This window comes from Atta cephalotes (assembly GCF_000143395.1).
Source record: "Atta cephalotes unplaced genomic scaffold scaffold00001, whole genome shotgun sequence".
Classification (NCBI taxonomy): domain Eukaryota; kingdom Metazoa; phylum Arthropoda; class Insecta; order Hymenoptera; family Formicidae; genus Atta; species Atta cephalotes.
In genome coordinates this window covers 620242-634861 of record NW_012130065.1, presented here as the reverse complement: position 1 = coordinate 634861, position 14620 = coordinate 620242, and positions in this window count along the sequence as shown.

The following is a 14620-nucleotide window of genomic DNA, read 5'->3' as shown; positions in this document are numbered from 1 at the left end:
GAGAGAGAGAGAGAGAGAGAGAGAGAGAGAGAGAAATGTTGGTTGCGGTCGCCGCTGCTGCCGTTGCATCGTCGTCCCGTCGTCGTTACATCCCGTTCCTCCACTTCGATCAGGTATGTATCGACCGTTACCGAGTCTGCCGCCGCCTCGCGTACACACATTATTACGTTCCGGTCTATAGTTCGAAAAATACCACTGCGAAAAAATTACATGAAATAGGCTAAGACGGCCGAATCGCCAATCGCAGGTAGCACGGAGGAACTTCATCGACATCGTCTCTTTGTGGCTAATTTATTGCCCAGATCGAGTTATCCCCTTTTACGATAAGCTGGACAAGACCTTTGGTATCGTCGATTACGTTTTGCAGAACGAGATTGTCAACCGACGGATTTTACTTTTAAGATATGCTAGTGCATTTGTCTACAGATAATAATTAAGTGTTTATATACGTTACAATCACATATATTATAGGAAAGAATGCTCAATATCATGTATCGAGTTTCGATACGGCCCTGAGTTCAGTGCACCGAGTTAGAAGCGTTCGCCAATACAATGAAGCTGTGACCCCGCCTGACCCAACCGGCCGAATCTCAGGGATAACACCATCTCGTTGTTAAAGCTATTCACCTTGCTCGCATGGCGAAAAGCTAAATGAGATCAAAGTAGGCAAGAAGGGAGATGTAATATTATATTCACGCCTCGACAATTTTCCTCTAAAACAAGGCAAATTAATTCATTCACGTATATTTATTGAATATTAATATTAAAATAATTTTAAAATAAAAAGCATTCAGACAGAAAAAATATTTACTATATATTTGTACAAATATGTATGATATAAAAATATTTGATTCATATTTGTTAATTTAAAAAAGATTAAAATTTAATATACCATTTGTTATTGAGCTCAAATTAATTTTCAAATAATTAAAAATGGATCAAGATATTTTTGAATTTAAAAAACTATAAGATATTTATATTAATCGTGCTTTTATAGTTTCAGTTACATCACAATAAATCGCGATTAAACAAATAACAGTTATCAATCACATTAACTATAGGATCTCATTGCGTCGACCTTGAAATTCAGAAGAGTCAAACATGCGAGAAGGGGAGAGTGGTTTGGTCAGAAATTTAAAGTGTTGTCGCCTCGTCGTTCGTCTGGCGATCCATCATAGCGCGATGAAAGAGCACACACGCACGCACACACACGCGCGCACACGCAACGCACGCACGCACGCACGCACGCACACGCACGCACACACACGCACACACGCGCACACACACACACACACACACACACACAAACACACACACACACATTTCACATACAATGTAAGCGCGTAAAAAATATGCACGGGTCAAATAATACAACGATTCTCGTGATAAATTGATGTTCCTCGTTTCACTAAAATTTTAATTTAGCACTTACGTTACATTCAAAAAAAAATATCATCTACATCGTTTTTGCACCAAAATATTGTAGCTAAGACAGGAACTTTTAGAGAGACAAATAATCGTTTCCTATTCAGCAGAATTGCCGCAACCCTAAAGTTCGTTCCTCCCACATCACAACCTTATCCTGTCAGTCTTCTCGAGCTTCCATAATCTTTTTCTGTCGTTCATTCTCCCTCTTTTTGGCCTATTCGACAGGGGTCTCGTTTGATCGTTTTATTTCACGGCCGGCCACACTTTGATCCCTCATCTCTTTCATCTGCGCATCACGCCACTCATCGCGCTTTTCTTTTTTCCCATAGGACTTCTGCACTTTGCCATTTTGTCATACACTTTAAATATTGGAATCAAAATGCATAAAGCGCTTTTCTAGTAATATATTCTATATAAAAGATAAGTACTGCATTACGTGCTATTAAAACAAAATATTTTTATAAGAAACACACCGAATTAATAGATTACATCATTTCGACTCTATAAGTTTTATACCGCGTGCAAAATTTTTGCGTAAATTATCTTCTCAAAATATTTACGCAACGTATCTATTAACGATCTCGCAAATGGCCTATTATGTTTTGTTTGAAATGGTGCAGGTAACCCCTCTCATAGTTCATTAAACTTAAAAAATAATAATAATCCTACAGAGAAATTGAGAAGAAAGAGAAAGAGAAAATGACAGTATTCCAATAATACGTTAACATGTCCGGAACCTTTAGCTAAGAACATCGACATAAAGAAATCGTCTCATCCTACTCTTCTCAGTCGATCTTCCATATCATTGCGCTCGACTCCCCAAGACAAGTTTTCGCGATATCGAGTTTCCTTCTCAACGTTCGGCCCAAAGTAAGAAAAAAGAAAGATCGCCGTTCGATGGATCGCAGGATAATCAAGAAGGATGATAAGTAGCTCACAGTAGAGATCGATGCAGAATGAACGATTTTTGATGGGATGGGCTTTTTTGTCGATACTCGTTACAACGCTTACTTAAAAAGAAAAGAATAAACCCTCGTGAAGCACTCTCGAGCAATTTCGCGCAAGGCGAATCTTTCTTTTCAATATTTTGTAATATCTTCTTTAATATGTTTATACTGATAATAAAGAAAGATTCATTTTTTATTATATATTTGAAATATAAATATAATTATAAAATTCAAATTTAATTTAATGATATTAGCATTAGAAATGGTAATTATTAAAATTTTTTCAGAACAATGTATTTATATCTCAGAGGAGAACCGTTGCATGTATAAAAACGAGATCAGACCGCGCCCTTCCAGCCGTAGAAGTTACTGTGACAGAGAAACCGGAAGCGTACCGGCGCAGCGGAAGTTTGGGGGCTGAACGCGATCCTATTTCTGCAGTCGCGTCTCGGTGGTAGTATTACGACGGATGTGGCAAAACTGTACAGCCATGACTCAAAAGACGCTAGCGATGAATTCTGCAAGAAGAGAGGCAACCAGAGACGACTCGTAAAATACACCGCTTTTCTGTCTCGCTTCTCTCAGAGATATATTTATAAGAAATATTTTAACAAACATTTCATATTCATGTGAATAAATAAAATTAATGCTGGAAAAATTAATTTATTCTTATTATTGTTTTATTTATGCACCTATATTATAGTTAAATTAAAAAATTACGATTTATCACAATATAGTAACTTCGACGAAGCGCAACACGCGATGGAAAATTTCTTAACAATCAAGGCGATTAAAGTAAAACTAATAAATACATGGAATTTATTGCTACCGCTGCTTGATATACCATATATGCTCGATATATACCACGTCTAATTTCCTTAATACGAACTATCTATTAGCCAAGTGTTCCGCTGTTACATGCGTGTGTATAAAAACGTGCGCGCGTGAAATAGGAGCACGGGTGCATACGGCGTGCGCGGACATTATATCTCCACGCATGAAGTGCTTAATGCAATTACATTTCACTCAGTAGCTCGTTTCCGTGTTACTAATTAACGGTCATCGTGGCGTGCAGATAGGCGCGACGACTAATCTGATATTAAATAAGCTCTCTTCATAATAAGATGGATGTAAGAGTGTAATACGAAAATATTGTAAATTACATAAAAACCGTGCATTAAATTAACGTGGAATAACATGAAGACTCTCGAGGTCTAGCAAGACTATCGGTTTAGTGACCCGGGTTCAATCTCTGCCGTTCACCTTTGGATTGTTCTTTGCGATATGTAATACTATAGTGCTATTGGATAGTCCGCGAGTCACTATACAACTTTTCTTTGAATCTTTAATTATTGGGCGTAACTTTTAGTGACAGGCAAAAACTATTAATGTCTAGTTAAATAGTTACAAAAAAAATTTTAACGTAATAAGAGAGAGCGTAGATTACAATATTTGCTTAAATTAAAGAAACTTGTAGAAAATCTGAAGCTTATAGCTTATCATTTTTAATTTTACAAGAAAGGAAGTATGGAACATTTAAAGAATTAATTGCAATCAGCCCACTTTTCCAAAAATTCGAAAATTAGTTTTAAAGTTGAGAAGACTGAATCTAAATTAATTTTCTCAAGTTCTTCAAAAAAGTAAGTTAAATCACCACGTTGCAGAAGAACTTTATACTTCCTCTTTTACTTGACTAAGATGCACAACATCATTCTTATTTCCAAGCATTAATATATATATCAGAGGAAGAAATGAAAATTGGAAACTGTCCTCGTCGCCCGACAACACGGACAACTTTACGGCCGGCCCTGCTCCGGACCAGACTATTGATCCTACCGGGGATGAGGGAGACGACGGAGAGAAAACAGAGAGAAAGAGGCGAATAGAAGTAAGGGGTGCCACTCCATATTATTAACCCGTCGTGAACTCGTCTCCGTCATATAAATTTCGCGGCCATTCCATTTACGCCCAGCTTCCCACCCCACGTTCCAAGTACGCGAATGGCAAAACGACTTTTCGTCAAACTGACGACTGATGAGTTCTGGGTGCGAGGGACACGAGGGATCCGTAAATCCATTTGCGAAAATCCTGAATGTCGATGAAGAAACTAATCCTGTTGTCGCAGCACTGATCCGTCCAGTATTCAATTACGTAATCTCAAAATCTAAAAGATATCTACATATATACATTCGTGTGAACTCATTACAATATGATTATGGTAAAGATGTCAACAGTCATGATTAATTATGATAAATATTTACATGTGCCTGCTTGACAAATGTAATGACGAAATCTAGAATATATAAAAAAATTAAGGAGTGGCAGACCTTTTTCGGATAACATATGTCCTTTCTTTTTAATGTGTGAAAATCATAGATCCTGATACGAGATAGATCTACCCACTCGATTATTTTTTAATTAAGAGTTACAGGTAAAAAATGAGTTTTAGTTTTCGATATCTTGTTCCATCCATGTCATCCAGTTAAACTAGATTGTGTGTCTCGTTTCCATTCTCTTCAAATATTTATTTATTGCACTATTCATTCGCAAAAATCTGTATATGTGAGTGCATATGATGTATAGATGTATGTGAGTGTCCGCGATATATTCAGCTCGGGTTCGTGGGTTCGCTAAGCCCAAATGACTGTGCGAATCAGTCATCCCTGCGGGATGCAATACTTGTCATACTAGATTTTAGTGCACAGCCATCTATGCGGTCGACTTAATTTTCTGTTCATGTAAAATGTCATCGCGATTAACCTCACTAGATTTCCCAGAAGGCAAAATAAACGAGAAAGTAAAATCAATAATAATTATTCAATAATCTAACATTATTAAATTTCACATGCAATACTTACGACGCAAAGAAATATATCAAGAATTTATGAAACTTTACTTTATCAATTCTATAAATATGAAAAAATATAAGAATAAAAACACTAAATTTTATATTCATATAAGAATCATAATGACGTTATATAAATATCATACTCATATTTCTTAAATTTTTTCTCGACCTAGCAATACATCAAAGATGCGAAGAAAATATGACGAACGTTCATTGAACTATCGTTCAGCTGAGCAAGTAATATCTCGATCGTTAGCCTTTCTCGGGTCAAACAAATTTACACTTTTAGAAGGCTATTTCTTGTAGTTGATGATCCTACATTAATCCGAATCTATTTAAGAGATTTTTTGCAATTGTGGTAATTAAACTTACTTCAATGCACGCATTTATCATTCATTTTTGCAAAATGTGATTGCTTAGAAATGAGATATACGTATCGGTACATTATTTAATGTTATTTAAATTCTATGATGTTCATTCTTCATATTCTATAATGTCTAAGATTTGTCACTGCATATTATCATTAATTCTCAAAAGTTTTAAAAAATTAACAAAAAGAAATAGAAAAATAAATTATGAAACGAGATATATGGATTAAATCCATAATCCTTTTTCTTTTCTTCTTCTATCTTTCTAAAAATATAGATTTAATTATATGTAATTATATATATAGATCTTATTTCGATGATGTCTCACTCTTACATTTCATCATGTCTGGACTCACGTCGTCGCATTGAACAAAGATGATGGCGCAAGGTCGTTTGATAGAACAACGGTTCGTCAAGAGATCAGACCGAAAGCCTAATCCATCTGGAGCTCAGAGGTCGGTACGAAGACGTCCGAACTGAAATCTCATTAAGAACACCTCGATGCCCCGAGATTTATTAACGAGTTTATTCTACCCGCCTTAATACGCGCGGAGGCGCGACCGTAGTGGAGTCAGCAAGCCGAGTTGAGCCGAGCCGAGAGCTGTAGAGTTTCAATTAGATGTGGTCATAATAATGCGCGATCCCCTGGTCCGCCGTGACGGCCGATGGTTGATGACCTGCCTGAACTCCAAGAGGAGAAATACCCACCACCCCGCGAACGGGTCCCCAGGCTTTTCCTTCCACCTTCGTGATACCGAGTTGTTAGTCACAGCGTTTCCGGGTTGCAGGACGAGATTCTTTCTACCGATCACGACGTGTCACGCCACAGCTTCGCGTATCCTTCTCTCTCTCTCTCTCTCTCTCTCTCTCGCTCTCTCTCTTTCTCTCTCTCTCTCCGGCTCTACCCTCTTGCCTCGCCCTTACGATCGCTTCTCCGCTTGATTGGTCCTCTTCTTTTCTCTCTCCTATCTCTTTCTGTCATACTCTCTGGTTGAGAGCGCAGTCACCTATTTCAAACGACTATGCTCGACGGTCGCCTCAGGTTGATCCGACAGCGAAAGAAGCCGATCGGTGCAATCAAGAGGATCGGTTCACGAAGGTGTAAGGATCGCCCTTTTCCTTTTCCTTCTCTCCTCTTTTCTATATAGATCTTATTTGCCTCCTCCGACGGTTAGCGAAAGTAAAACGATGGATTATACGCGCAAATACGTATTGCATAGGTGAGAGGGCAAGCGTACGAATTCCAATATCTGGCCTACTTTCCGTATTTCAAAGATCGACCGAGATATTGCAAAAAGCATGGATTACGTTGTAAATACGCCAAATCGCATGCTAGAAAATCTTACGTATATCGATTTGTTCGAGCTTCGCTTAAGCTTACTGTATTTAGGTCAGTAGCTTCGATCAAAAAGAACGTGGAAAAACGTTCGAAAAAGATTTTCTATAACTCTAACTTTTCGATAACAAAGAAAAATATCTTTTAAATTTAAGTTAAAAGTTAATATTTCAAAATACATTAAAACATTCAATTAAAATAAATTCAAACATTTTCTATTCTTAAAGATTCTTGTATATATTTTCTTATTCTTTAACATATGAGATTTAAAGATATCATTGATAAAGTCTCCTGCTATGGTTTAAATAATGAAGAAATAACAATATTCAAAATATATTTGTCATTTTTACGAAAAAAAAAAAATTAATTATTAACTGCCACAGAGAATTTGAAGACGTCGCAATAGAAAGCTTCTCGAATCGGATTTAATGAGCTGTCAAGTATCAGAATCACCGGTAGACACGCGATTTTCCAGTTGAACATCCTCCCCGCGGCCTGTCCCATTGTTCGCGAATAATGCCACCCGTTGTACATGCGTGTTGTGCCGATTATGTCACGTATTGCAACGCGTGGAATGCATACAAACAAAAACGTCCTCGCACGCCGGTTCCAGGCCGCGAGAGACGTGTTTCCGAGGCAACGGCATTTCCATCCAGCGCCCATGTCGAAAGTGGCATTAACGCGAGAAGGAGGAAGTACGATGTGGCGGTGCCACGGAAACCGGACGGGACGGTATCGAAATTATAATGGGAAAAGTAATGCGCGCGCCGCGTCTCGCTTTCTCGGCGATAATAGATTACTTTAAATTATGTAATAAACACGATGAAAAATGTGCGCCAGGAAACACGCCTGATGAAAGTCTTCCGTATTCGAGGGAACGAGAGTCTGTTAACGTAAAATTGCTCGATATGCATAAAATGTGCATCGCATGGTTTACTTTTTAAATATCTAGATTATAAACTCGCTCTCACTCGTTTTTGCTTCTATACAACTCTTGTATAAAATATTCGACATAATCACCATAATTTCTTAGTAATTATTGCAAAATGTTTGACGTAATAACTAATCGCATCGTTTAATTTCAAAATGAAAATAGTTCAGTAGTTTACTAAAATAGGCAAAAGTAGCATGGAGAAGAATTCATTTCCACGCGTTGCGTTCGCTTCCACGTATTGTGATTTATTCGTTGCAACTTTTCGCAATGTTGTGGGAAGTTATTGTCATGAACACGTTACTCTCTGTATTGCATCTTCCAAAGACGTGCGAATTATAGTTCTCAAAGAGAAATCGAATTACATGTACGTATCCATAAATTATTATTAAAACTATAAATTATATAACTATAATAATATGAATTATTATATCTCATCCTATTAAAATAAATCAAATTCGTTCTAAAAAATTTTTTCCGTCCGTAAACATTTTTTTCTTTTTAATTTCTGTGCTAATATAAGAGAAATAAGTATAAGAGAAATAAGTAAGTAATATAGAAATAAAAAAAATTTGTAAGTGTGATGATAATCTAATGATTAGTTATCATAATAGTATAATAACGGATATAAGAAAACTAATGTAACTCATAGTTGAGAAAAAGCACACATTCGTTATCTTCTTTCAGTCTTTTATCTAAATCTTTATGGGAAAAGAATTGTTATCGGAGAACAAAAGCAGGTAGGGTGAGAACGTTAATTGCCGGCGTTATGGCCGACTCGTACATCATCCTGGGGATAGATTAGTGGAAAAGCGTGCGCAGGATGCGCCTGGCTGAGCGAACGAATATAGCTCTCAGTTCGAAAACGGCGCGGCGCGTTGTTGGAGCGACTAATGGACACCCCAGGTGAAACCATCAATAACGCGAGAAATTCTTAATTAATTGCCGCATATGGTGGCTAATTAAATGCGATACACGCCACGACGCTAGCGGCAGACATGCCTCCCGCATCGTCCTTCCGCTTTTTCTTTCTTCCACACGCTTCCCTCCATTCCTTTATTTTATCCCTTTCTCCTTTCCGTCCCCCCCCCTCCCTCCCCCCCTCTCTCTCTCGCTAATATTTTTTTCTCTCATTCTATCCGCGGGCAATTTAATTTTTAAAATAATTTACCAATTTATATATAAATGCGTTTGGATAAAAACCAATAAAAAATCTGTATGATTATCTTCATTTAGCCATTGCAAAAGTGAATGAAAATATTTTCGTATGTAATGATCATACATAATAATTAAATATTATTATGTATGACAGGAACAAAAAAGAAATATATACAAATATGTTTACAATTCCATTATTATATCCAATTACATTCTACAAATTATGTATTTATTTCTCTATATATTAATACAATTCTCTTTGTTTTCATAATTACATAATTCGATAAATTTAAACATTAATATCAAAGAAAAACTGCAATACGAACGTTGCACCCTGTTCATGTTAAATTTTGTAAAACGTTTTCTTTTGACGTTAATAATGACGCATTTGAAATGTTGCTTTATCCAGATCTGCGTGCACCCGTTGCTACGTGCACGACGTTGCAGCTTATGCCAAGAGCGAACATTGGCATGCAACCTGACAGGTCACGACAGAATGTTCTTGGCATCCCAACGGCAGCAGATTGAAGCCGTGCACGAAGCAACCGTCGCTGTCATGGCCACGGGGGATCTTCTAGTATCGAATTTTTTTTATATCTTGGATTCCTTTGAATCACTATTGTTAGATATAAACTGCTATGCACGCTAAATATTCCAACAACTACTCGGACTTGCACATAAACGCGTCATAGATTTTTATATTTAACCGTTTTACTTAATCGTAAAAAACAAAAAGCTTTGAAATAAAATTAAACAAAAAAGCTTAAAAACATTTAACATATTAAGTGTAAAAATAGTCACACATTTAAAAATGTACTGCATTCAATGAAAGATAACAATAATTATAAATTCAGACTAAAGAGACCCGATTAATGTAATTATTGAACTGTACATGTAAAATTACAATTATTTTCAGTAATTTGTATATTTTTAATAATTTATTGTAATTATTAAATAAATTATCATTTTATAATAATTTCACATTCATCATTAACATCTCTTTGTTTGACAGAAGATTAATCTCTTTTTAATAAATCCTAATTTGCTCTCTTTACTTACTTCTCTATCTTATTTAATTCTTTCTCCTATAAATTCTTCTCTTTTTCAGAAAGATTCTATCTCATAGAAGATTTATACGGTTTTCAGATTTTCTTTATTATCCTTTTTATTTGCGATAAGCTACTGTTATTAAAGTTATTATTATCAAGTAGTTATATGTACATATGAAAATGAGTTCAACCGTATTTTCTTACTCGCTCAGATTTCTTTCCGGTCCGATATTCATATAGGACACAGGCAGCCGCTGAACTGTAGGCATCATAGAAAATGAATCGTCGCTCGATCTTCGTCGCTCCGAGCTCTCTCGCATGCATCTCTCCACGCATCGATGCGTGCATTCGAAACGCCGGAGAGACTTCTAACGCTCGACGGCGGCGAACGTTACAAGGAGAGTTACCCGGTCCCGGATGACTTGTTAATAAACCGCCGCGGTTTGGCTTGGCTTGGTATCGCGTGTCACGAAATTCCATTTGTCTGACTCATATGTGAGAGAATGCACATATCACGCGAACACACGTTATTATGCTCGAGCGCGTGCGTTTATCCGTACACATGATCTACGTATACGCGAATATATTCTATCAAGATGCACCGGCATCGATCGCTGTCAACGTACGAATTGTGTCGAACTGTGTCGAATATCGGACGCGAAATCAATATTATGACATGTATATATATTCCGTTTTATTTTAATGGTTAAAACATACAAAAATTATATTAAAAAATAAATATTAACAATAGAATGTTACATAAAATTCTCACAATTTCTCAAATATCGGACACAAAATTGATTTTATGACATTTTATGCATGTATTCCGTTTCATTTTAATTGTTAAATCAAAACATAATAATAATTAAATTTAAAAAAATAAATTCATTTTACATAGAATTTCCACAATTTTATTAAGTATATTACTGTGTTTACTTGTATAAGATAATTAACTTATATAAGATAATTATAATTATTATAATTGTAATTTAATTTATAATTTGAAAATATCAACACACGTTACGATATAATTATCACATATTTAAACATCTCTCGTACAAATTATCATTAGTTTTGGAAAGGATGATTTCGGGCTAAGGTTAAATATTTAATCATTCATATTATAATGAAAGCCGTTATGAACTTATAATCTTCATAACATCATGATGCGAGTAGACCATGATAGAACCTGTCGACCGAAAAGCAATCAGTGCAATCAACACAAGGTAATGATTGAGCGGCTTAATAGGACCGGCGCGTGATCTTAAACACGTGTTTCGAACACAAGCGGAAGAAGGTGAACGTACCTTTACCAACGTTGCGGATACTGTTCTTCAGCCTACTCGTTCGAAGCTGGTACAGCAGGCTAGTTACACGTTCGCGTGCTTTCCACTCACGTGAGTGCCGCGTAATGCTTAATATTTCACTTAGGAACGCGCGAAACGCGGCCGCTTTTCACGATTATCTGCTTGTCGACCATATTTAAAGACACCGTCGTCGTTTTGACCGTAGAAAAATATATGAAATCAAACAACTCGATCTGTCCTTGATAAGAGCTTAGCGAGAAGACTAACTAACTTGAACATAATAATTTTCTTACGTATCTTTACTTGCACGTGGCCACATATATAATGTAAGCGAGTTCCGATCTGTTATGTAATCAAGCGGCCTTTCGTGTTTGAGAAGGTAGTAACGTATGTCGAAAAAAGTCAGAAGGTAATGTACATACAATATCCCATCTGCTTCGAAACGTTTACTCCCCATTAAAACGTTTCCCGTGTCAGCAGGGAACATAATCGTACAATAAAACGGCAGTTATATTTCTATGGAACATTGCACGATATATTCGCGTGAAGTCTGCCTTTTATACGGACAATGTTACGCAGAACTAAGCTAGACAAAATTTAAAAAATATACATCATGTTGTAGACCGGCAACATAAAACGCCACTTTAAACCTAATTTATTCAAAACAGGCTCGAGATGAGTTAGCTCGTTTTTACGTAATATCGACTAAAATAAAAGAGAGAAGTGCAAGGAAATTATGAAAGGCTATTAGTCATTTACATCGTTATTCTCGTAAAGAAGTTACCTATGATGCACGCCCTTCTCAGCGAAAGGGCTAATTAGGCGAGAGCGTAACCGGAAGATTAGAGCGACCGCCCGAGTCTCTTCTTCCTCGTCTCCGCCAAGTAGTAACGGTAAATCGAGATCAGTCAACCTCCGGGCGAATCGAACGACGAAGAGGACGATGACGAGCGATACGTTCATGTTATCTCTTCATGAACATTCGTGCATTTACATTTACAACAGTGTATTATTCTCGATGTTTAAATTGCCGCTTCGATGTTTGCGCGTACAGGACAAAATTTCTCCGATAATATAATTCGCGAATGGTGGACAGGTCTAATTTATGGAAGGCAACTAATGGAGTGGAATCGCAGGCATATTGGCCCGTTCGATATGTAGAATGGGCAAAACTAGCGCGATTACACAGCGAGCTGTAATTAATATTTAACAGTATCGTGGGTGAAGATTTGCACAATACGAGCACGCGTTAACGAGCAATCGCGTAATCCGAAGCAATGATATAATCCATCGTAGGCTGTCCGGTTAATGAAAAAAAAGAAGAGAATAGTTGCGTTATTATCCATTACAAAGCAACACCAGGCGCATATCGCAACGCAGGCCGGTTTTAGGTGGGTGGTGATACTCCATAATGTATAACGCGATTTCCATATCGGCCGTCGAATGACAATAAACGTTCCTTGAGCACCTCGCGCTGGATATTTACATCGTGCAAATTTCACGTCATGCTTCATTGTACCTATCTCGACGAGAAAAGTAAGTCTAAAGTGGAATAGAGAAATAATGCCCTCTGGAAATAGCGAGGTATCCAAAGAAAATCTAAGAGACAACAGCATCGTTTTTGTCTGATTGTGAGATATATTATATAAGAAATGTTTCGTGTAAAATTGAATGAAGCTAAAAACTGATTTGCGTAAAATCCAATTCTTCGTTTTTCCAAAATCGAAATGTCAAATATATAAAGTCTTGTAAATGACGCGTGGTAAGTTTATAAGTTAAATTTAAATTTGTCTATATATTATAAAAATAAATTCGTCGCGTAAAATGCAAGCAAACACAGTTAGAAATGTTTGTGAATTTACAATACCCTTATAATAAAAACGTGCAATAAATTTGTAAGCCATATAATGTTTTATGATATCACAATATTTATAAATTTACAATAGAAATTTGTTGTGAATTTACAAAACTGACGTGCCCGCGCATGCGTATTAAAGATTTGCATATACTTTACCACAAAATGTTAATGTAATTTCACAATATAGATATGTTTAAATTTACAGCACATTTTTTGTTGGATAAAAACTTCCGACCCTTTTGGAAGTTTTCAACGGAAATTTCTTACAGTGAAGTTGATCAATGTTGCACACATCGAAGAAAACACGATTTGGCAGGTAAAGACGGATGCACCGTTACGTTTTCGTCCGCGCGAATTCGTAGAAAAACCATCGATCCTACCGTCTCGATAAATCGATACCACCGACGGCGCGCAGCGTGCGTCATAAATAATTTATCTTGCAAGGCTAGCACGTTGTACAAAGGGAAGGGGTTTACTCACCATAATCGGAGCGCGATCTCGCCGCTCGGATGCAGAAGAAGGTGATCCGCCGACCGCAGCATCTGCAACGAGAAAGAAAAATCTCTTTCATCCGCGCTAATTCACCGTTAGATCAATCGGCGCGATATGCTTCCGGCACCGCGCACGCAAACGCGATGCTGATAGACTGAAGGGAAGAGGAAAAAGAAGGAAAAAATCAGAAGATCGGAAATATCGTAAATTTCAGAAGGCGAGAGAACGTGAACGTGGTAAAACTGGAATCCCTCGTGCGAGAAAAGCGCGCTACTCCGCGCCTCGTCGTCGTCAATAAAATCGCAGAAAGGACGACGCTGACCTCTCCACACAGTACGGATGAGACGACGACGATTCCCCGTGGACTCCACAAGACATCGCAGTGGACGCTACTATTCCAGGTTGTTAACGTGAGGATATTTCCGCGGGGAAATGGTCTCGCACAGCGTGCCTTCCCGCGAGATTATCTCTACTTCAAGATCATTGAGGATCGCATAAATAAAGCGCAATTCAAGAAACGAGCGAGCTACATTTGCTACATTTGCCGGAGAGGAAAAAAAGAACGTAGGGTAGCACGGGCAGAAAATAAAAATGAGATCCAGATTCAACGCGTCTCAAACCAACCAGTATAAAACACGTGTACCGGGAAATTCCAGTTTTACAGATGTGTAAAGTGAAAGGATATTTTTATAAAGAATATTAGAGAATACTTTCGTCAAGAAATTAGATTAAAGAACTTGTAGATAAAAATAAGTACAAAGAACTGAGTTCATATTTCAATCAGAAACTGATTTTGCTAACTTATATTATTTACCTTTATAGGATAGGAAATAGTGGCGTTGAAATAGTGTACAGAAAAAAAATTGGGTGATACAGCAAACCTATAACTTACTGCTTG